The sequence below is a fragment of the Rhynchophorus ferrugineus genome, unplaced genomic scaffold (assembly GCF_030347505.1).
Source record: "Rhynchophorus ferrugineus isolate W39M unplaced genomic scaffold, kcgeb_rfMv2 rfM3, whole genome shotgun sequence".
Lineage (NCBI taxonomy): Eukaryota > Metazoa > Arthropoda > Insecta > Coleoptera > Curculionidae > Rhynchophorus > Rhynchophorus ferrugineus.
The window spans coordinates 22,964,570-22,988,964 of NW_027472582.1; the positions used below are offsets into that span (position 1 = coordinate 22,964,570).

The 24,395-nt window shown below is 31.0% G+C and overlaps 1 protein-coding gene across 2 annotated transcripts in view; it reads right to left on the bottom strand.

Annotated features, from left to right (window-relative positions):
- LOC143192844 (uncharacterized) overlaps positions 1–24,395 on the bottom strand; it is a 408,130-nt gene that overhangs the window by 35,946 nt on the left and 347,789 nt on the right. The gene's annotated exons all lie outside the window — the stretch shown is intronic.

Sequence of the window (24,395 nt, forward strand, 5' to 3'; positions counted from 1 at the left end):
CCGTCATAGTTATGTTGAATTCTGGGCTAGGCATAAATCGCCTAATGTTTGGTCCAACGAAAACACTTTCCTTCACCTTTACTTCTGAGAGAAAAGGAAACTTTGAAATTATGCATTTAAAGCAACCTTCATGTTTGGGAAGTGATATTGCAAATTGCTTCCTTTATATGCAGTGGTTGTAAAAGAACTTTATGTGGAGGTACAACGTTAGTTTATCGGACGACGTTATTTTCATCAACTGCTTGGTGACTGTCTCTTGTGTGTGTGCTTGGCTTGTTACTCCATACACAAAAAGTACGGGAATTTGTTAAATCCAGCTTGTTCGAGCAACATGCACAACATTTTGAAATATCCGCGCACTTGCCAACCATGGTTTTTATATTTTAATTTGCAAAGAATAAGCTCCAATTTATTGTAGGTTTCTTTAAGTTATAGAGAATGACCTACACGAATGGAAGCATAAAAATTGATGCTGTGAATACATAAGGTTTTAAAGCTTCTTTTTGAAAAATCTATGAAAATACGTCATTGTGCTGTATCGTATTGGATCTAGAATATTTCATATCAGTTATAAAATTGCTGGAAAAATAGTTTCAGGCAGTTTGGATCTAGCCTAAAGCTCTGCAAATAATCGCAGACCTATTAATTACCTTTTATTATTGTATTAAGTTTAAATGAAATCTGGTACGATTTTGAACATGTTCTTCTGGTTAAGTCTTTTGTAAAAAAATGGATTAGAATGGTTGGTTGAAAATGTCTAAGGTATTCTGAAATTTAGGCACCATTTTATTTCCGCTTCATTTGTGCCATTTCAAGTATTGTCATGGTAGAAAATGTGAAGTTACACTAGAGAATATATTCATTGTTGAGCGAATATGATTCACCAATTTCAAATAACAATATTTTGGCAGTTTGAATTTGAAATTTTCTTCCAAGATATTCTGGTAATAATAATTCAAATTAGTTAGCAATGGAGATACTAGAGTAACTTAAAAATGTATATGGTTACCTTACAAAGTCTGACAGTCCTTTAATTTCTGCAAAAAAAAAACAATAAAAATAGTCTGTGAATGCAGGAAAATTATTTTGATCTCGGGATCAAGTTTTAGATATTTTGAAAATCCTCATATAGCCTATAATGGCAACATATTTATATAAGGATAATAACAGTAATAATATAAAGGGTTCCTCAAACTGAGATAAAAGCAGATGTTTTTGTATCAAATATATGTGTTTATGTATATTTGATCAGATTTTGCAACTATAGTTTGTTTTGGATTATACTGATAGCCCAACTTTTCGCAGAAACCTAATAAGTAGGTTCGAAATAATAATTTCATGGAATAATTCAAGATAACTAATAAACATCAAAATATTTTTACTAACAAGTATTACGCCTTGTCAGATCGACTGAAAGTGGTTCCAAATAAAGGTATGCGAAAAACAGAAATATCAAGTAAAATTCTTAAATTGAAGTTATTCAATGTTAATGAACCTTTAAAATATAATTAATATAAAATTAAATAATAAAATATTAATTTAACTATTCCAATTTTTGAACAATTAAAAACATTCTCCGTACAATGAATTCCACCCGAATATCCCCAAGGTGCATCATAACAAAACTCTGAATGATTTTCAGTAAATACACACATCCGGAATAACATGTTTTGATTCTACATAAATGCTGAATTCTATAAATAAAATAATCATACACGATACGGACTTAGTAAACCAGATCAATTTCCAATACCGACACAGATGAGTACTTGCAACCAGGTTTCAAGTGTTAGTGAAAGTGGATCCTATTAGTAGAGCTTCTAATAAACTGTTAAATAATTAATCGAAGCAAGCTCTGGAGCTGAAACCTGTACAAGACATAGTTTAGTTTGTTTTGTTTCCTGAAACTACGTAACTATCTTGATCCTACACGCTGTTATCGTTTTTAATTGTTAAGACTAGTTAAATTGGGATAATTTCTATTGCTGAAGATTGAATGATTCTCTAACTATAACAAACTAATAATCCAATATCAATCTTAAGTGTATTTGCTGAAGTTGACTATGAAAATATCAAATATTATATGTATTAAATTAAATAGCTATCAAATATTTTATTTGAATTAATTAAAGAGTAAAAGTCATTAATTTTTTTTATCATTCTGAAATTATACAGAACCAGTTGAAGCTAAATTAAGACTCTAATAATTTAGCATGAAACTTTATGTATTTTTAAATACTTTTCTCTTAATGAAGAAGCTTAGGAATGATATATTTCAAAAACAAAAGTTTCCATAGAGAGAATAACAAAGTTTTTAATACGTCCACAAGGACCAAAGAAAAGTTTAGTCTGAAATTAATAAATCGAAAAAGGGCTAACTAATTATTTTTAGTTTAATAATAAGCTTGACGTGGCTATAAACAGCATAGATAAATAGCTATGTATATAAAAACTATAAAGGAAAGTCGATAGTCTGGCCATTGACGTTTTTTCCCAGGTGGCTGTTGCAAAATAGATATATATGGAAAGATGAGAGCTAAAAAAATTAATTTTTTATGTTATGTTATACATGTCATCGCTGAATTTTTTAATATATGCACCTCACTACAGAACACTACACAAGATCAGATGGTTTGATTCTTTTGAGTCTGTGTCCTGTTCTGGTGGTATCCAAAAGTTGCAATATTTCAATATTAGTATGAGAATGGAGTCTTTCCTCATGCCCCCTTGCAATTCTCTTGATTTCTTGACTGACTGTGGGTATCTGAAGGTCTCGATGTAGGTAATCAATCCTATAGTATTTGGGTGCACCCACAATACCTCTCAGAACTTTGTTCTGAAAAATTTGTATTTTATTAATGTTACTCTTTGCAGAACATCCCCATAATTGAACTCCGTATGTCCATATAGGTTTCAATATTTGCTTATATAATAGCAATTTATTATGTACTGATAATTGTGATTTTCTTCCAATTAGCCAGTACATTTTCTTATATTTCAATTCCAGTTCTTTTCTTTTCTTCTTTATATGTTCCTTCCAGCGAAGTTTTGCATCGAGATTAATTCCGAGATATTTAGCGTTGTTGCTATATGGAATGATAGTGTTATTTAATGTTATTGGTGCTTGTGCGGTCTGTTTATAGGTGAGCTGCACATGTACAGACTTACTTTCTTTAATTCTTATTTTCCAAGCTTGTGTCCAATTATTTATATTGTCACTTGCCTGTTGTAATTTTCGTGACGCTTCTTCACTATTGTCTTTGATAGCTATAATCGCAGTATCATCAGCAAATGTAGCCATCGTGATTGATGTTAATTGTTACGGGAGTAAATAAAAGTATTTGAGTGAATGAGATTTATCAAGAATGGATACGATTAAATTATTTCATTAAAAATAGATAAAACTATTTTCACTGTACATCTTTAACACTTTGACATTTGACATATCTGATACATTAGTGGAAGTAGTATTGTATGAAGAAATATCATAAAATTCAAAAATATTCGAATCTAAAACTTTTAAATGCAGATATTTGCATTTGGGCCTTAAACGCAGGAAATAATTTATTGTATTTTTATATTGTTTTTATCTAAGCAAAACACTTAGGATGTTTCATTCAAATATTAAGTCTCATCGACTACTTTTGTACTACTACTGCTACTAATTTTGCGGATACAAATATAGCTAAGCTGAGTTTATATAAATATTTATACATAGAAAATGTGATTATTTTGCTGGCACTTTACAAGTTTTATCCTACTTTGCAACACATTTTCACATGACACAATTTTAATTAACAATCAATCGAAATTTGAATTGAACTTTTTTTATAACATCTTTATTAGATATGCTTAGTACAATCTTAATTATAAATTAATTTATTACTACATTTCATTTGTACTTGGATTAATTCACAAGCAAGGCGAGTGCGAGATAAATACATTAATATGTATTCCTCAATTATAAAATTATAATAACTTAAGCTATAGTTTACACTAAAGGTATACACTTTATATAAGTTCGTATGGTTTGGTTTGCTTCAATCTTCTGATATCCTGCGCGTTGTCCAGTAGTTGTATTGCTTTCACATTAGTATGATTAATATTAATATTCTTTCAGGTTTTAAGGTGAAATCTTGCATAACTTCGCAAATCCATTTGATTTCCAGGTTATCGTGCAGTTCTTCGTTGGTTACGTAGCTATAGGCATTGATAATTAATCGAAGATTTTGTTTTGGCAGCATTGAATGAATAGTTGATTTGAAATTTTAGTGCAACCCCATATTTACACCCCATAGGTCCAAATTGGGTTTATGATTGTCTGATTAATCAATCTGTTTGATTTTACATCAAGTTGAGAGTATCTTCCGACTAATCAGTATAGTTGTTTTATTTTGGTTCTAATGTGTTGCTTTTTGTCTAACATGATGTTTCCAATTTAATCTACCGTCAATGTGGATGCCGAGGTATTTTGCTTATTCTGCTTGAGGAATCGGGTATCCATTGAGTGATATAATTAGGTTTTTATTACTTCGCAGCAATGTAAATTTAACATGAACAGATTTGGAGTTATTAAGTTGAATTTGCCAATCTTTAGATCAGTTGTAAATTTTGTTGACTGCCACTTGTACATTTGCTACTGCCATAGGCAGAACTATGTCATTTGCTATAATAATTGTGTAGTCAGCAAAGGTTCTAAGTAGTGTTTCTTTTGTTGTTGTGATGTCAGCAGTGTAGAGCAGATACAGGAGAGGTCCTAAGATGCTACCTTATGGAACTGAATTGCATATTTGAATATTATTTTGCATTAATTACGTAATAATTTACATAATAATAAATATATTTAGATTGTCGTAAATATAATGACATATTTTGTCTAAAAATTACCCTAAAACACCCAGTAACTCTGATTTCAGTGGAACGTTTCCGGATATTTAATTATGGGGTAATGATGAATTTTTAACGCTGAACTTCCGAAGTCCTTCATCGAGTTAGGCCTCGTATTTAGTGTGAATTTTTTATGGGTATAATTTCACTAAATATACGGACTGAGGATGGAAGAAAATTGCTGCTAAATAAAATATTATAGTGAGAAGCTAGAAATAAAATAATTATGTATAACGGATTTACTACAGTCGTAAAATGAATAGAGTTTTTCATTAACTGATGATTTTGAGATTTGATTTATTACAATATAATGATTTATTAAATTATTATAACATTGTGGTAATAAATAATAAATATCTCTAGGCCATACTGTAAAATTGGATAAGGAATACTCATCCTAGTTACGATAGTGGCGAACTAGGCTGTGAAGATTGAAGGTCTTCTGGTATAGCTTCTGAGGTCTTTCTATGTATTGTGTTCTTAGATGGATTGGTGTAGTGGTTCGAATAAAATGTATTATTTTCCAAGGTGTCAGAAGTGCTTTCCTAAAGTAAATAATGAAAAACTGAAGGAAAACCCGTCTGAGATGTTAAATAAGACTTGTTGTGTTGAATTTTGCATTTTAGATAGGCCGACTATAAAGCTATAAAGACTATAAAGTGGTACTCCATACTGGGACTAACAAAGATATTTATCTACTTGTAATTTAAATAGTAAGTCTTCCATAATGATAATTATATATAATTGATTTATCTGTTTTAGCTAATACTTGTATTTTTATTATAAATTGTGCGGTGCATCCTATTTATCTGAAAATAAGAAATATTTCACTACTATATCTAAATATAATACAATTATATAAATATAACAAATATATATTGTGTTGTGTTATGTTACTTAAGGAGAGTTATATTTATGGAACTTTTTGGAACATTTTTTATTTTGGTAATATTTAATTCAAATGTTAGTAATATTTAAAATATATTTTATAGTATTACAACATACTTCATATCACATAGAATTATTACAATTATTCTCATATAAAATGTTATTGTTAAAAATGTTATTATGAAAAAACGATTATTTAGCTGGCTACTACCCATATTTAAATAAAATTTTATTACTTTTATTATATTTTTATTATTATTATTACTATTATTATTTTTTGAATATACTATTCATATAATTAAACAAAGATTTCTAGGACAATGTGAATGCTTTATTTAAAAAAATAGATGCTTTATAGTGCCTACTGTATTTTTCATTACTGGTGTTATTTTTATGCCACTATAGAAATCCTAATGAGTTTAATTTTATTGTTGTCTAATAAGCTTCTTATTATAGAGTAGAGGAATTTTAAGCAATTTGTTGTTGATTTTCCTGATGTGTAAAGTTCGATCTACTATATTGATAATCTAAAGGACAGTTTATGTCGACTGATTATATAATATCAATTCTCTCAATAATGGAAAAAGATAATTAGTTTACCATTAAACTGAAATCCATATAGTAGACTTGAGTGATATGTGCTATTAGTGAAGAACGACCTAATGAACTTAAATAATAGAAAGTGTTTCTTTTGAGTTTGGGTTAAATTTATTATAGAATATTTTAACAAATAGATAGAGCGGTGGTTTATTTGGTGTCGAATAAACTAATCATCTATTAGAGAGCAAGACCGTGAAAATAAGACAGTTGCAGTTTCGCGAAACAAAACGGCAACGGTAACTCGCAAAGTTTTCAGCAAGCTCAGCCCGCTTCGATTAATAATTTAACAACTTGTCAGAAGCATCGCAAACGCGAGCATTACCAACACTTCAAAGATAATTGTTATATACCTATGTATACTTCCAGTTGTCGTCTCCATAACTATCGGTAAGCACCAGTTCGAAGGCTCGCCGGTCTCGCGAGCAAGATAATTATTTTATTTATAGAACCGAACGTACTATTTTATTCAAAAACAGTTCTCATTCGTCGTCGGTCTCCTATATTTACCGGAATTACTGCACATAAAAAATTTACACATAATACGAGGTCGAATATGATGGTGGGCTTTGCAAGTTTCCAGTTAAAAATTCATCCGTGTCCAATATTTAAACACTCGGAAACATTAGGTTTCACATTAAAATTAGTGTTCATGCGTTCATGATAGAGCTCAAAACAATTAAGTAAACTAATAACAATTTATATATTTTTAAACATTCTATATTAAAATTGGTCTCGCGGAACAGCCATTATCATATTTTTTTACTTCTAATAATCCTTAATTAGTATTCATGCCCCATTTATTGATAAAGCTTATGGGGCACATATTACAACTAGTTATTCACTACCTGGAAATGTTTCTTTAATATTATTTTTAAAGCCCAGAACAATGATTTCACACTCAAACTTAACTAGCGTTTGAAGGATGCAATAGAATAGTTGTAGTCGTTTATCGATGTGTTTGGGTGACATAATCTCAGTTGGTGTTTCTTCACAAACCCTTTAATTATTTCGCTGACATTATGCCTTTGCGTATATCTTCATTTCTAATATACCATGAGGTTTTATCAACTCTTCGAAGAACTTTGATAAGTTTGTATCACATTGATACTGGATTTCTTTATCTAACCCTATAGTTGCATACTGTAGGTCCACATTGGCCTTTACATTGCTTTATACAACAACAATCTGTTGTAAAGCGATAATTCTGGTATTCGTCCAATCAAGGATCACATTTTTTTGATCCTTGAACTTGATTTCTAGTGTCATTCCAAGTATATGACTCTTTTCCCACACATATTTCTTGTATGTGGAATCCATATAGCTTATCAGATGAAGGATAATAAAACAAGGATAGACAAAAATCATCATTAAATTTGTAGTAGAAGAATAACTAAGAACTGCAAAAGCCTATAAAGTTAAAAAGGTATGTTAAGCTATATTTTTAGATGAGGCACGAGCCTTCGATAAGGCATGACATGATGAAGAAGCCACACGAAAATTACAACAGGCCAGTGACACAATAAATGATCGGACACAAACCCGGAAAATAAAAATTAGCGAAAGTATATCTGTGCATGTGTATTTCAATAAATAATACTATCATTCTATATAGTAACAACTCTAAGTATCTCTGAATGAATCTTGATGCAAAACTGTGCTGGAAGGAACATGTAAAAAAGAAAAGGAATGAACTGGAGTTAAAATATAGGAAAACATATTGGTTAATTGAAAGAATAACACAATTATCAGTATATAATAAATTGCTATTATCTAAGCAAGTATTGAAACCTATGTTCCACGAAAATTATTATAAATAATAAGTTTTCCATATCAAAGTCCTGAGGAGTATTGTAGGTGTACCCAGATACTATAGGACTAATTACATAAACAGATATCTTCAGATACCGACTACTACTCAGGAAATCGAGAGAATTGCAAGGAGACATGAGGACAAACTCCATTATCATATCAATATCGAAGTAATACAATTTTGGGATAACACCGAAATAGGACATAAGACTCAAAAAAATCAAAACGTTTGATCTTGTTTAGTGTAGTATAATGAGATGTATTTAATAGAACAACAGTAGTGTTAATACTTAAACATTATTACACCAGAGACTAAAATAGCGCCGATGAGTTCTCCTCGATATATACCAAGATTTAAGTTATTGTAAAGATAAATTGTACGTTAGCCTGCAATGACTAGTAACAATGTAATAAATAAATTTTTAAAAAATTGTAGTGGTAACACAATCTGAACATTTATCACAGCAATGACCACAGTAGAAATAACTAAGAATACAGTAACAAATCTGAATTTAAAAATGCACCAAAATAAGCATCGGAGAAGTATTAAATCAATTGTTTAGGAAAAGCTCAAGAAAATACTAGAAAGCTGCCGAATTGATCATGGTACTAGATCCCAATAAACAATTAAATAATGTCAAATTATGCAATCCATTTCTCTACTAGTAAATATCTGAAAACATTTTAGGAAAATATTGCTTAAGAGCCAGTTTTTATTCAGAAAAAAATATTCAACAATCGCACAGATCCATCAAATAATAGATACTATTGAAAGTTGTTTGGAGAATAAGGTAAGAAAATCTCATTAGACTTCAAGATAGGAACAGGGTAGGTGGAATTAAGGTAGCGTCAATAATTTATCTCTTATTTACTACATACTAATGGGGTTTCTTAGTAGAAGAGTGCACGAAAAGTCAACAAGCATCCAGTACATTGGATTCAATAATAATAATAAGTAGTAATAAGTAGCTGGAAATCGACTTGATTGAAATAATTTATTTAAACTGCGGTTTTTACACATACATATGGAATAATAAATAAAGTAATACATGTGTGTATATTAAAACAGAAAATATATGAATAAAATAATTTGTAAATTGAAATTTAACTTCATTTATGTTTTACCAATTAGAAATGTATATTAAAGGAATGTAATTACAATTAACTATTGATTTTTCAAAACTTAGGTCTATAAAGTAAATAATCAAAATAACTGATACAAGCTCAAAAAATAAAATCTCATATAGTCATATATCTTATTACATCAATCGTTAAACACGCTATTATTTGTCAATGTTTTAAAATGTTTAAAAATTTACTCTTACAGTATATACTTCACAGTATATTGGTTTAGATAATAATAATAAGTAGTAATAAGTAGCTGGAAATCGACTTGATTGAAATATTTTATTTAAACTGCGATTTTCATACATACATACATTTGGAATAATAAATAAATTAATACATGTGTGTCTATTAAAACAGAAAATATATGAATAAAATAATTTGGAAATTTGATATTTCACTTCATTTATGTTTTACCATTTAGAAATGTATATTAAAGGAATGTATTTACAATTAACTATTGATTTTTCAAAACTTAGGTCTATAGGGTAAATAATCAAAAGAACTGATACAAGCTCAAAAAATAAAATCTCATATAGTCATATATCTTATTACATCAATCGTTAAACACGCTATTATTTGTCAATGTTTTAAAATGTTTAAAAATTTACTCTTACAGTATATACTTTACAGTATATTGGATTAAATAATAATAACAAGTAGTAATAAGTAGCTGGAAATCGACTTGATTGAAATATTTTATTTAAACTGCGGTTCGGTATTTTCGACAATAGCATATTTTTTATATACTATCATATAATTTCTAAAATGCATGTAGTAAAATATTAGACCTTCCACTATATGTCGCTTAAATTTTTTGGTTCAAAGTTTGATTTCCCTTGAGATCTACCCTGTTTATTATGTTTAGTTTCAGTCATCATATAAAGCATGTTTCACATTAATATAATTGCTAAGGCGGCATGTTTATTCTATTAAATTGAAGTGAATTATTCTGTTAATTTTTTGACACTTACGGGCAATTTAACCACTACATCAAGCACACCGCGAGTAGCCAGCAGTAAGACAAATACACTAAAATAAAAATTAATGTCGTTCATTTATTCACCCATTATTTAACAGAAGTTTTAATAAAATTACCCATATTTTTCACCTTGTTATTAAATATATGTTTTGTATATTAATAATAATGACATATCTTATTTATAAATATTTACTGGAACTAGTGATCACCAAGTGGCATTACTCTCTTGACGAGTAACGGCAAATTATATACTAAACTTCTTACTAAAATTTGTTTTCACAGTATTTTCAATATAATATCAGAAATATATTTGATATATAATATTAATTAAAGTAATGAATGTCTGTATATTAAATCATATTAAAATAACATCTCAATAACTAACATTCACTAACATTTTTAAAAGGCATTTAATTAAATCTAATTTCCATTATGTTTCAGTAATCAATCAAATTTCAGTAAGTATTCAAAAGTTTAAATTACTAAACCACCAAACATTACAACAAAGTATCATAAGTAAGATTATTTTCAGAACTGTAACAACTTCAGAGACTTCATGACCTTTGTTTACTTTTATGCCATAAACATACATATGGAATAATAAATAAAGTAATACATGTGAGTATATTAAAACAGAAAATATATGAATAAAATAATTTGGAAATTGATATTTCACTTCATTTATGTTTTACCATTTAGAAATGTATATTAAATGAATGTATTAACTATTGATTTTTCAAAACTTCGGTCTATAAAGTAAATAATCAAAATAACTGATACAAGCTCAAAAAATAAAAGCTCATATAGTCATATATGACTATTATTACATTAATCGCTAAACACGTTATTATTTATCAATGTTTTAAAATGTTTAAAAATTTACTCTTAATAATTCATAATTTCTTCTATTTGTTCTATGTGTTGAATCTATGCAAATTATGTAGTTAGTTGCATTTTAACCGCTGCAAATTTTCATTACTTCAATTATTTATATAGTTTTTATCTTTTATCCATATTTTTCACCTAAAATATATATTGCAATAACAATAAATAAATACATCAGGTTGATTAAGATAATAATTTCTTTTCTTTTTATTATTCATTCAACATATAAACTCCTCGATGTTTAAAACAGTAGCTCCATTTATTTTCCAGTCAGTATTTATTTATTTCAAGCTTTATTATTATTTTTTCTATTTTTCGTAAATCTGAAACGTTGCCCTTGTATCTTCTTCTATGGCCTTCTATGGCTTTCGTTAATTTATTGCCTTCTACTTTTTTACTAATTTGCCAAGTAGGAACTAACAACTTGCCAATAAATGAGAAATTAAAATTCTTTGAAGCTATTTTCTAATTGTTAATATTCATTCATTTTAACTTTTGATACACAAATTAACGTATTTATTACCAGCAATATTCGGTGAGAGCATTAAACATTACGCGTCCGTAGTTGATTTAGCAAGTCGGCCGGAGCCTAAATAAGCCTGGTTGCTTGATTTGGGTGTATTTTATTTTACTGGAATTTATTTAATTGTAGTGCATATTATACAAAAATATTAGGCTTAAAAATTCTTCCTATAAGCTTTAACCGTGCTAAATATCAGGCCTCCAGGTGCCGTCGTTTTCCTCAAAAAGGGAGGCAAAATTTTCGCTAAGCCGATTAATACAAAAATAGTTTAATTTTTTCAAAAAATTGAATTCTCAATTTCAGATAAATCTGACATGAGTTATCTGGACCATCCGAGTTTTAGGAGTTTTTGGACACGGAATTATTCACATTTTGGGGAAAAAAATTATTGAACATACTTTCTTAACTTAACTCTCGAAATCAATGATGATTTATTAAAAAGTCGAAAAATTATTGATGATAAATTTATTATATTTTCTAACTGTTATTTTAAGAACTTTTGAGCCTTGCTTTATTTGTGTAGTTATTTTAACACTTTGTCCTTTAGTATCTTCTTTTGAAAAAACTGCTTAATAACTGTTAGTGCGAAGATTGTGAGTACTAGCTACTGAATGAAAACTAGCTCAATTTTCAATCAATAAAATTATTTCGATAATTGGTAGCAAAATTGTTATTATTGATTGTCAATTTACTTTCAGGCTTCAAAATATAAGTAATTTAAATATTATATTCAAATTTAAAGATGTAGATGCTAGAAGAAAGAGATTTTCACACTGCTTGACATATGATGACCATTTTTCTAACTATGAATGTATCAGTAGTATTAGGTTTACAAGGAGAATAGTCTACAAGTCTAAAATTAAAAACACTATCCTCTTTAATTCGTTATTCGCGATTTTTACAACTTTTTCATGGCTAATTTAGCTCCATTTGTGACCATTCAAATTTAAAAATAGTTATGATTCTATATGTATTATATAAGAAAAAAATGCACACTGTTGGTTTTAAAAGGGTTCTTATATTTGTTTTGGTATTTGTATCATCTGAGACCACCCATACCTAAATGTTTAAGTTTCAGTCATCAGATAAATACGTTAATACAGCCATCAACCAAAGGGTCTATTTATTTTATTAAAACTATTTAAAATTAAATTAAATTATTCCGTTAATTTTTTAGACGCAACTGTTGTCATTCAGATGTCTTCCTTGAGACAGATGTAAGATAACACAATGTTTACAATGTAATAAATTAGAGCTAATGATCATCCAAACCGTGTCTGTTGGGCGCGCTGGTGTCTATTTAAGATACACCTGCTAATATGCTCTTTCGCTTTCGTCTGTGTTTTCGTTAGATCACCCTCGCGCATAAATTACGTCGGTTATTGGGTATAACAGCTTTTTCGTCATTATTTCCAGGGTTTCAAACTGTTTCTTTCAGGTAGATAATATTTAAATATGTTCCATATAATATTATATGGATATGTGCATATATATTCATATTATAGAAAAATTAGGTTAGTGATATCCATAGGCAATTCAACATTTTTAACAATACTTTTACTTTTACAGCAATAAATTTGATTTACAGATATACCATTAATATTGAATGCGCAATTAATAAAAATGTTCCATACAACGAAAAACACATTTTAGAATTCCATAAATAAAATTGTTTCAACAAATGATCGTCATTTACGACTGTAATGCTTCAGAGTTGAGCGATGAAAGAAAACAATTTAATTTATCAACAATTCGATCAAGTGATTTTGCAAAATGACATTTTTTGACCATACCTATATAGTAATGTTTTCCTATCCTTGTTACTACTTATTTTGCAATAAAGTTACCAAAAATTAAAAAAGTTGCGATTGCTTTTAGATTAAATTTAATTAACAATATTTTTAATGAAATAATATTCCGTTCTTTACCAATAAAGGGTCTGATAAAAATTTTATTTAAAATAACGGAGAATTACTTGTATCTCCAATACGAAAATTCATGCAGAAAAGAAAAACAGAACGAAATAGAACAGAAAATAGAAGTTATACATATGGATCACTATGTACGCTCGAACAAATTACTTTTATTATTATTTATTTATAACATTGTTACTAGTCGCTATCGATTAACCCACAATTGGTCCTTACAATAACTTAAATCTAGGTATATATCTAGGAAGGCTCATCGGCTCTATCTTAGTCTCTAGTGTAACAATATTTATGTATTTACTCTGCTTTTTTTCTGTCAAATGCACATCACAAGATCAAATGGTTTGATTCTCTTTGATATGAGAATTGAGTCTTTCCTCTAGAGTCCGATTCTCTTGATTCCTGAGTTACAGAAGTATCTGAAGGTCTCGATGTAAGTAATCAGTCATTTAGTATTTGGGTACACATACAATAGTTCTCAGAACTTTGTTCTGGAAAACTTCTATTGTATTTATATTACTTAACATCCCCAAATTTGAGTTCCGTATGTTCCAATACTTGCATGTAATAGATCAATTGAAAAGTCCCCGGCCTACCATAGTAAAACAAATTTTTTTTGGAAAAATTAGTTCCTTTTTATTCAACATAATTCCCTTCAAGGGTGATACACTAATTATAGCGACCCTCCAACTTTTCGATACAATTTTTGTAGAACGATTTGTCCTTTGCTTCAAAATAAGTCTTAGTTTCGGCGGTCACCTCTTCATTCGACAATAAATTTTTCCCAGCGAGCGTTCTTTTGAGATCTGAGAACAGGAAATAGTTGCTGCGGGGCAGATCAGGAGAATACGTTGGATTAGAAAGCAATTCGAAGCCCAATTCATGTTTTTTTGCCATCGTTTTCATTGACTAGTAACACGGTGCATTGGTAAAGCAGCACTTTCTTTTGCTTCAAATCGGCGATTTCGTAGGTAGATTTTCAAGGTAGTCAATGAAAATTATTCCATGCGCATCACAAAATACAGACGCCATAATCTTGCCAGCCGACTGTTGCGTTTTCCCACGCTTTGGAGCGGGTTCATAGTGTGCTGGATAACTGTCGATTGGACTTCGGAGTGAAATGATGGAGCAAAAGTGAGCTTGCGCGGCACCCACTTGGCATACTTTCATACCCAAGTATTCATGAATGATATGATGTACACGTTCAGTTGATATTTTGTCTGCTATTTCATTTAATTTCAACTTACGTTCATTCAAAATTATTTTGTCGATTATTTTGTCGTTTGATGCTTTCTTCGGTAATCAAGTTACTTACTTAGCTAATCGTTGAGTGATTTTTAATAATAAATTAATATGTCGGTATTAGGTATTTTCTTTATAATTCGGATGGCTTACTAATAATGTAAATTAGACCCGCATTCAGAAGGAGCAACTAAAGGTCTTTTTTTAAAAACATTTTGCTAATCGTTCTTTACGATTCGGAGATTCGAATTTCATTGGTTGGCTACTACTGTATGCTAAAATACACTATTAACAAGCTTAAATAATTTGAAGTACGATGCTTGTAGCAAACATTGTTTCCTTCGGTTTGAAAACCTCTTGAAAGAATTGTTACTGAATCAAAATGATATAATAAATGTATAGAAAATGTCATAATCAAAATAGACAAATTAAAAAAATACATGTAAAATGATAGCATAAATGAATTTGAGACACTGAACTAGTATGTAATACCGACAGTAATGTGTTGTTCGACAAGTGTGTTTTACCTGAACACCATATGGATTTTTAAGGGTAGATAAGTGTACTACTCTAAAGTAGATAAAAATCAATGGTATTGTAAATGAAGTAAATTTGTAGTATCACCATTCATAAGTCGAATTAATTGAAATTGGTAGTTTAAGCACAAGTACATTTCGAACGCAATACAAACATATTAAAGAACAACATATTATAGATTTAGGCTGCAATAAATGATGAGAAAGTTTATGCAACAAATAATAAGTATACTATGATTACAACTTTTTTTTAAAGATATTATTTTATTTAATGCACCAGATTATACCTAACAATAAATTTGATTTACAGATATACCATTAATATTGAATGCACAATTAATAAAAATGTTCCATACAACGAAGAACATATTTTAAAAATCCATAAATAAAATTGTTTCTACAAATGATCGTCATTTACGACTGTAAAACCACGGCTACGACTTAGCAGTCAAGTTTAAAACTCCAACAAATGTCTTATTTACTTTAATTTACTGATTTACATCAAAGAAATTACACAGTCCAAGCCGATAACAAAACATGCGACATCAATGATGCCATTGTACGCGCCCGGCGTACAATAGGACGAACACATTGACGCCCAAATCCGCGTGCAGAGCATATTTTACGGAATTTTTCACTGAAAATGATGGATCTCGGGTCCATTCACCACCGGCCGTCGAGAACGATGTAGCAGCAGCTGATGGCTCGACGATAAAACGAAAAAAGGTTACCAGGTAGCCGGTACCGAGAATTTTTCGGTTTCGGACGTCGATCGCTGACGGCGCTCAAGGTGTTCGGGAATAAAGACTTTTCGGGGAGTGTCTCATGCTCCGAAAATTTTACAAAAGGATAATTAGGATTAAGGTCGAAATATAAAAGAGGAGTTTGAGATAGTGTGTTGTGTGGAGTTTTGTTCCTTTAGCGTGGACATAGTGGGACGGCAAGGGGGGATTTAGGCAGTCAAGTTGCAAATCGTGAAAGAAGATCATTGTAATGTGTCATTATAGTGTAGATTTTCTACTGGTATTGTATATAATCCATGTTAATCGGCATCATCGCTGACCGGGTCCTCATTAAAAGTAATATTGCATACACAACTATGATTTGTTATTTATAATACGATAAATTGATTTGATATATTTAAATTAAGATTAGAGACCGGAAAATATAGGATAACAGCTCCAAATTTCATGTTCAGATTGTGTTGAGGTGAAATAACGAAAACCTAATTATATCACCTGACGGATGCCTGATTCTTCTAGCAGAATCATTTAAATACCTCTTCATCCATCTTGATTAAATTAGAAACATCTGATTAGACATCAGAGTAGGTCAGACTAAATTATGGGATGCCAATGTGGGTTTGCACTAAAATCATACCAACTAGTATCCAACGCTGGCAAAAAAAGTTTCGAAATCAAATTATATTTACGAAGCTACTCAAGATTTTGTATTAATATATGAAATAAGGTTATTAAATCACAACAATGTATTAGCAATACAGTTACTAGATAACACGAAGAAATCGGATGATAGAAGCGAATCAAATACTCAACCTGCAAGAACAGTGGGTGATGTAAACTACACTTTTCATGACAAAAACCTCATGGGGATATTGTTCTTGAGTTTGATTAGGATCTTCGACAAAGTGTATCATACTTTAATATCGTTGTCGTTCGACCTTCGTAGAGTAAAGACGTGTTTGGAGCGACGGTCAGTGTAATAAATTTGAAAGTGTACTACCTGTGCCACAAATGCGATTTTAAAAAATAAGTAAAAACCGTGACGACAATAACAGTGTTAAAACTGCGCGTTAAATGTTTAGTGAAAATGTGTTTAAAACGATGGTCACTGCAATAAAGTAACAAAGGTAAAATTTTGGGGGCTGTTAAGGGTCGGAGGTGCATCATCTGTACCACAAATGCGGCGTTATAACGGTTCTGAAACAAATACCGGTACTGAAATTTTTGTAAAAACGTGAATTAAACTATTCATTAAATAAAAATGATTAATAGAGAGAACCAGAGACTAAATGAGATGGAAACACAATCCTCAACGTCAGGTGAAGCTTATCTGGCACAACAGAATCAAATCTTTTGTCAAGAAAACCATAAGAGAACGCAAAATGAGCAAGCTCTCTATAATGCGTATATTAACGAAAAAACAGCCCGACGGAATCTGGAAATTGCACTAACAAATATGCAAAAACAATTAGATGCACTACAACTCCTAATAAAAAACCAAAACACATACAATCCAACTAGCATTCCCGTAGTGAACCAGTGCACTGAAAACAAATTGCCTGTAAACTATGAAACAGACGAGGAAGAATTGCAAAAAGAAGTAGGCTGGATAACAGTTAAAAGAAATAAGAAACGAAAAGCAAACTACACACCTGAAGCTTCACCACAACAACCAAAAACCATTAAAGCACAAGAATTGAATAAAGAAATAAAAGTGCCGAGACCACCTCCAATTATAGTAAGTAATGTCACAGACTTTGACTTGCTATATGAAACAATGAAAACAAATAATATACTATTTAGAGCAACAACATTAAACAATGGACAAATCAAATTAAACGCCGAATGTCGTAAAACTTTTACGAAAATTGCTGAGTGCTTGGAATTCCTAAAATTACAATGGCACTCGTATGAAGATAAGCAAACCAGAGACATTAAAGTAATGGCAAGAGGGCTTCCACCGACAGCTAAAACTACTAAAATAGTGGAAGAGTTAATAAAAAATGGACTTAAATGTACTGACGTCACAAATATCCTGAAAAAAGAACGAAATAAAAATAACAATGGAGAAATAGTTGTCCAGAAGAAGCCTTTACCACTGTTTATGTTATCATTCCAACATAACACGGACATAAAAGCAATTTATGAAATTAAACAAATTCTAGGAGTCGAAGTAAAAATAGAACCTCTTAGAAAGGCAAATCTTGTGCCACAGTGCAAGAGATGCCAATTACATGGACACACACAAAAATTCTGTAAAAGGGAACCAAGGTGTGTAAAATGCTCAGGAAAACACATCACGGGAGAATGCAAAAAACCCAAAGGAACAAAAGCGAAATGTGCGAATTGCAATGAAGCGCATCCAGCAAGCTACAGAGGATGCGTAGTTGCGAAAACATTCCAAGAGAGAAGAAATAAAATCAGTCAGGCTAAAGAGCAAAAAACAGTGACTCAAAATAAACAACCAAAAATGTACAACGAAATCAACGATGAAATGACCTATGCTCAAAGCATAAACCAAACCGCTCAAAAAGAAACAAAAAAAGAAGACGTTACAACCAACGAACTGCTATTGAAACTTATAGCAAAGCTGGACAACCAGGAAAAGATTATTGAATCGTTTTCTGAAAGATTACTTAAACTCGAAAACAATAGGGCGGTGGCCTCAAGAACTAAAAATGGCAAGTAAAGACATCCGCATCGCAATCTGGAATGCTAATGGGATTCAGAAACATCACGCTGACCTACAAGTATTCCTAGAATTGCAAAAAATAGATATTTGCTTAATATCTGAAACCCATTTGACAAAGGAATCCTTTATTAAATTTAGAGGATATTACTTTTACCACACCATTCATCCAGCTAACACAGCAAGAGGAGGAAGTGCAATAATAATAAAAAATAATATATGCCATCATCAAGAACCCGGACTCAGTTTAGCAGAAAATCAGGTAACGGCAGTAACTGTTATATCTAGCAAATACAGGGTTACATTAGCTTCCATATATAGCCCTCCAAGATACAACCAAAAAAAAGAAAATTACTTGAATGTTCTAAACAACCTAGGAGAAAAATTTATAATCGGTGGTGATTTCAATGCTAAAAATACAAGATGGGGATCTAGAATGACGACAACTAAAGGTAATGAATTACATAAAGCAGCTGCTGAGCTAGGGTGCAGTTACATGTCGACAGGAAAACCAACTTATTGGCCTACCGATCCAGAGAAAACTCCAGACCTGTTAGACTTCTTTATAGCTAGAAACATAACCACTAACTACATGGAAGTTGAAGAAAATTTTGACTTAAGTTCAGATCACACACCTGTGATTTTGACGCTGAGTGAAAACATTATAAGAAAACAACAAAATCCAACATTAACCAACAAGAGGACAGACTGGGAAGGATTTGTTGAAGAAATAAACAATCGAATTCAACTAAATGTTCCCCTTAAGACAGAAGACCAATTAAATTATGAAACCGAAAAATTCGTTGCAGACATCCAACAGGCTGCTTGGAATAACACTCCAGAAATTAAAACTTCAACCAAAGGAATAAATTACCCGAAAGAAATCAAGGAAATGGTAGCTGAAAAACGAAAACTACGGAAAAAATGGCAGCAAAATAGAACACCTGAAAATAAGAATATCTTAAACAACATAACACAAAGGTTGAAGAGGGAAATTTTGGAAATTAAAAACAATTCCATAAATAACTATCTACGAAATTTAACAGATGACAAGAACACAGACTACTCGCTCTGGAAAGCCACTAAATACCTAAAACGATCCTGTCTACATAGTCCTCCGATAAGAAACATGCATGGAAGTTGGGCACGCAGCAACCTGGAGAAAGCAGAAGCATTCGCTGACCATTTAGAGAAAACTTTCAAACCAAACGAAAGTGAAATTGAACATACTTTACCGGACATAGACGGCGAAAATTCGACAATTCAATTAACAACTCCGAAAGAAGTCACCAACGTTATTAAAACTAACATCAAGCCAAATAAATCACCAGGCTATGATTTAATAACAGGGCAATTGCTGCACAATCTGCCAAGAAAGGGTATTATAAAGCTCACTAACTTAATCAATGCAGCATTTCGACTGAAATATGTCCCAGACGTTTGGAAAATGGCTGAAATAATAATGGTTCCAAAACCTGGAAAATCACCAAATGATATAAAAGCTTATCGACCTATCTCACTGTTACCGATGATAGCTAAGGTATTTGAAAAGCTCCTCTTGAAAAGATTAAAACCAATTATAGAGAGAAAAAACCTAATACCAACACACCAGTTTGGATTTATTACCAAACATTCAACGATTGATCAAGTGCATAGAATAACAGATGTTATTGAAAAAGCCTATGAAGATAATAAAGTATGCTCAGCTGTATTCTTAGATGTAGCACAAGCTTTCGACAAGGTATGGCACAAAGGCCTCGTCCATAAGCTACAGAAAATATTACCGAAGCAACACACCGAACTATTAAAATCTTACATCACAGCCAGAATGTTTAGAGTGAAACAAGAGGAAGCTTACTCTACAATAAAAGAAGCTAAAGCAGGTGTTCCACAAGGAAGTGTACTGGGGCCAATTCTGTACCTACTTTATACATGTGATATACCACAAATCGAAAACATTACAATGGCTACATTTGCTGATGATACTGCTATTCTTGCTGTCGGAAACAATAGCGAAGAAGCAACCCGAAAACTACAACAGGCTACTGACGCTATAAATAAATGGACCCAAATCTGGAAAATACAAATTAACCAAAACAAATCTGTGCATGTTCAATTCACCTATAAACAGGCCGCGCTTACACCATTGACCATAAACCACACTGTCATACCATACAGCAATAATGCTAAGTATCTCGGAATGACACTTGATGCAAAACTACGGTGGAAGGAACATGTCAAAAAGAAAAGAAAAGAACTTGAGTTAAAATATAGAAAAATGTATTGGCTAATTGGAAGAAAATCTCAATTAACTATACATAATAAATTACTTCTATATAAACAAATATTAAAACCTATATGGACATACGGAATACAATTATGGGGATGTTCCGCAAAAAGCAACATAAATCTAATACAAGTTTTCCAGAACAAAGTCCTAAGAAGCATCGTAGGTGCACCCAGATATTACCGGACCATTTATTTACATCGAGATCTTCAGATACCGACTGTCAATCAAGAAATTAAAAGAATTGCAAAGAGACATGAGGAGAGACTTCACTCTCATGTTAATTTCGAAGTATTACAACTCTTGGACAACACCAAAACCGGACGCAGACTCAAAAGGACCAAACCATTTGAACTTGTGTAGTGTGTTGTAGTGTAGTGCAGTGAGGTGCATTAGAAAAAACTCAAAGTGTTAAAACAATTATTATTATGTTAGAGACTATGTAGGACTGATGAGTCCTATTAGATATATACCTAGATTTAAGCTATTATAAGGACAAATTGTAGGTTAGTCGGCAACGACTAGTAACAATGTATATAATTATAAAAAAAAAAAAAATACTTTAATATTCCAGGCATTAAAACTTTTTATTCTTAGTGATATTGTAAAACTGATACAATGGAATCATTGGAAACCCAGTCATTCCATGTCAAAGTCGTAAAAGAGTAAAATCCGCGTTCTATGTGGTTCTATGAGGCTTTCTCGATTTTCTTCTCGATCGTCCAAATACATACGCTTTAATCACCTCTTGGTTGAACATAATAATAGCTGAACATAACAATTAAATGGTTCAAATTTTGAAAACTGCAAATTAATCCACAAGAAACCCAAGCGATAATTTTCCAACTTAAACGTTTCCTTACTGAAACTAATTTACTTATCGAAAAATTTCCCTTTCCGTATCTACAAAAAGTTACATATATCAGACTTCATTTCGGCCGCAGTCTGAACAGGACACTGCGAAATATTACGGTGTATAGAGAGCACCGGTGTTTTTTTCTCCTATGTAGATTAACTAAATTATCAATCTCAATTAAAATTCTTATATATCAGGCTATGGTACGTTCCGTTTTTCTATGTGGTTCTGAAGTATGGTCTCGATTGTTCAAACCTACCAGGGTCAAAAAACTGCAAGTGTTCCAAAATAATATGTTGAGGATGATTCTGAATGCCCCATGGTATATCAGAAACAACCAAATACATCGAGAAATGCCGGTGATATTAGTCTGTATTCACAAACTCAATCACTTGTGTATCAACTCTGCTACCGTAGTTATATCGTATCATTGTGCAACAGTATACCTATTTGTTTTGTAAAAAAATGCCTTAATTCAAATCCTGAGTATTTAAATTAAAGTTATTTAGGCCATATATTTATTATATTCTCATTGTTCTTTAAATAATAGTTATAATTATCTGGGAATAACGGTGGACTATATATCGTTGAAAATATCTGAATAAAATTAGGAAGAAATTACAAACTCAAGATAGTTTAATGTACTTACTGCAAGCAGTTTGAGAGCTGACCCTAAAATACTAGACCTACACTAACCTTGTATGAAAGTGTATATTGTATCAACAATGTATCAATCGTATAAATGCAAAGAAAATCGATATATAAATGTAAAGTGTGGCGAATAATAAATAAGTAGCGTGGTAAAAATCTACACAACTGCAAGGGTTTCATGTATTAGTTAGCAGCATTGTCACATTTACAGTGAGATTATTTTTCAATGAGATGAGATAATGAGAAGAGAGGAGCACTATTATTAATAATATTGATAGAAGTTCTCAAGGAAGTCAGTTTGGAAGATTATCAAAAAAACAATATGATGCAAGTTTGAAAGTGAAAGCAATTAGCGCGATGAATGCACTGTATGTGCCATATTTATTTAGAAACTAATCACACGCATCTTACTCGATGTATTGGTTTATTTCTGATATACCATGGGACATTCAGACATTCAGAATGGTGAAGACATTTAATTTGAGTCTTTTTTTTTATTTGAAGAAACGAGACCATACTATTGGTTTCAGTAAAGAAGTGTTTATGGTGGAAAATTATAGCTTGGGTTTTTTTTGTGAATTGATTTGCAGTTTTTAAAATTAGAGCTAATTGACTGTTATATTTAGCCTTCTGCAGCAGCTCTGGATAATCGAGAGAGTGAAAAAAAGGCAGCTTGATTCGCCTTAAATGAAAATTTTGCTGTGTCAGACATGGATAAAGGGGGATCTTATGGAACTACAGACTGAATAAATATCCAAGTCGAAAAAGAATAAGCGATTTTGAATTGCAATAACCCGTTCTTCAAGTATAAAATTTACAAGATCATTAGGTATACCAAACGATGATGTCTTGACAATTAGACAGCGGCGCCAGACTATGCCAAAGGCCCTGGTGAGGTCCAAGAAGACTGTTTGGTTTGAAATCTAAATTGCTTGTCTTGGATAATGTTCCTTATCTTCGTAGCTACATAATATTACATTGGTTAAAACAAGTACTCATCAACAACACCTGACGAATACGGTAGTTGGAGTAGCCAAGCATATCTGTGTTTTATATGAATTTTAGTATGGTCACACATTACATTAATGGCCAAGTGTTGTCATAAATTCGATTCCATGTCTTTTCCATTATCTTTTTTTGTATTCGATATCAAGTTCGCGGATTTTAAATATTCAAAAACCTTAACAATTTTGTTCAAAAATTGCTGTTGCAAGACAAAACTTGTAATGTTACGTTTATGATAGTGAAATATGTCTAATTAGACTATATTACATTTTAAATATCATAGTGGATTATTATAAATATTTATAATAATACATGCGTATATATTTAGCTAATATAAAGTATTGTATATTTTTTAAAATGGTTCCATCGAAATTAAATCCTAAAATTACACGTAATCAGAGCTTATTATCCAGAACACCAAAAACTACTTTGTATAAATGTGTTTTGATTTAAGTGCACTTTCATTCAGTGGTTCATTACGGTTCAGTTTACTTGAAGTGGTCCGCTGAAGTGCCTATCGACTTGTGCTGTTCTAACCGCTACGTTCACAGTTCTATCAATACAACGTAGCATTTCAAATAAAATTATGTTAGTGTATTATTCTACCTGGGATTTCAAATGAAAATCGAGACCATCACGTATAAAAGTTCAATATTTAATGCAATTATTATGTAAATCAGATGATTATTGAATATTCGATAAAAAATTGAAATTGTGTTATTAGAGTAAAGATACAAATAATTTCTTAAAAATTAACTA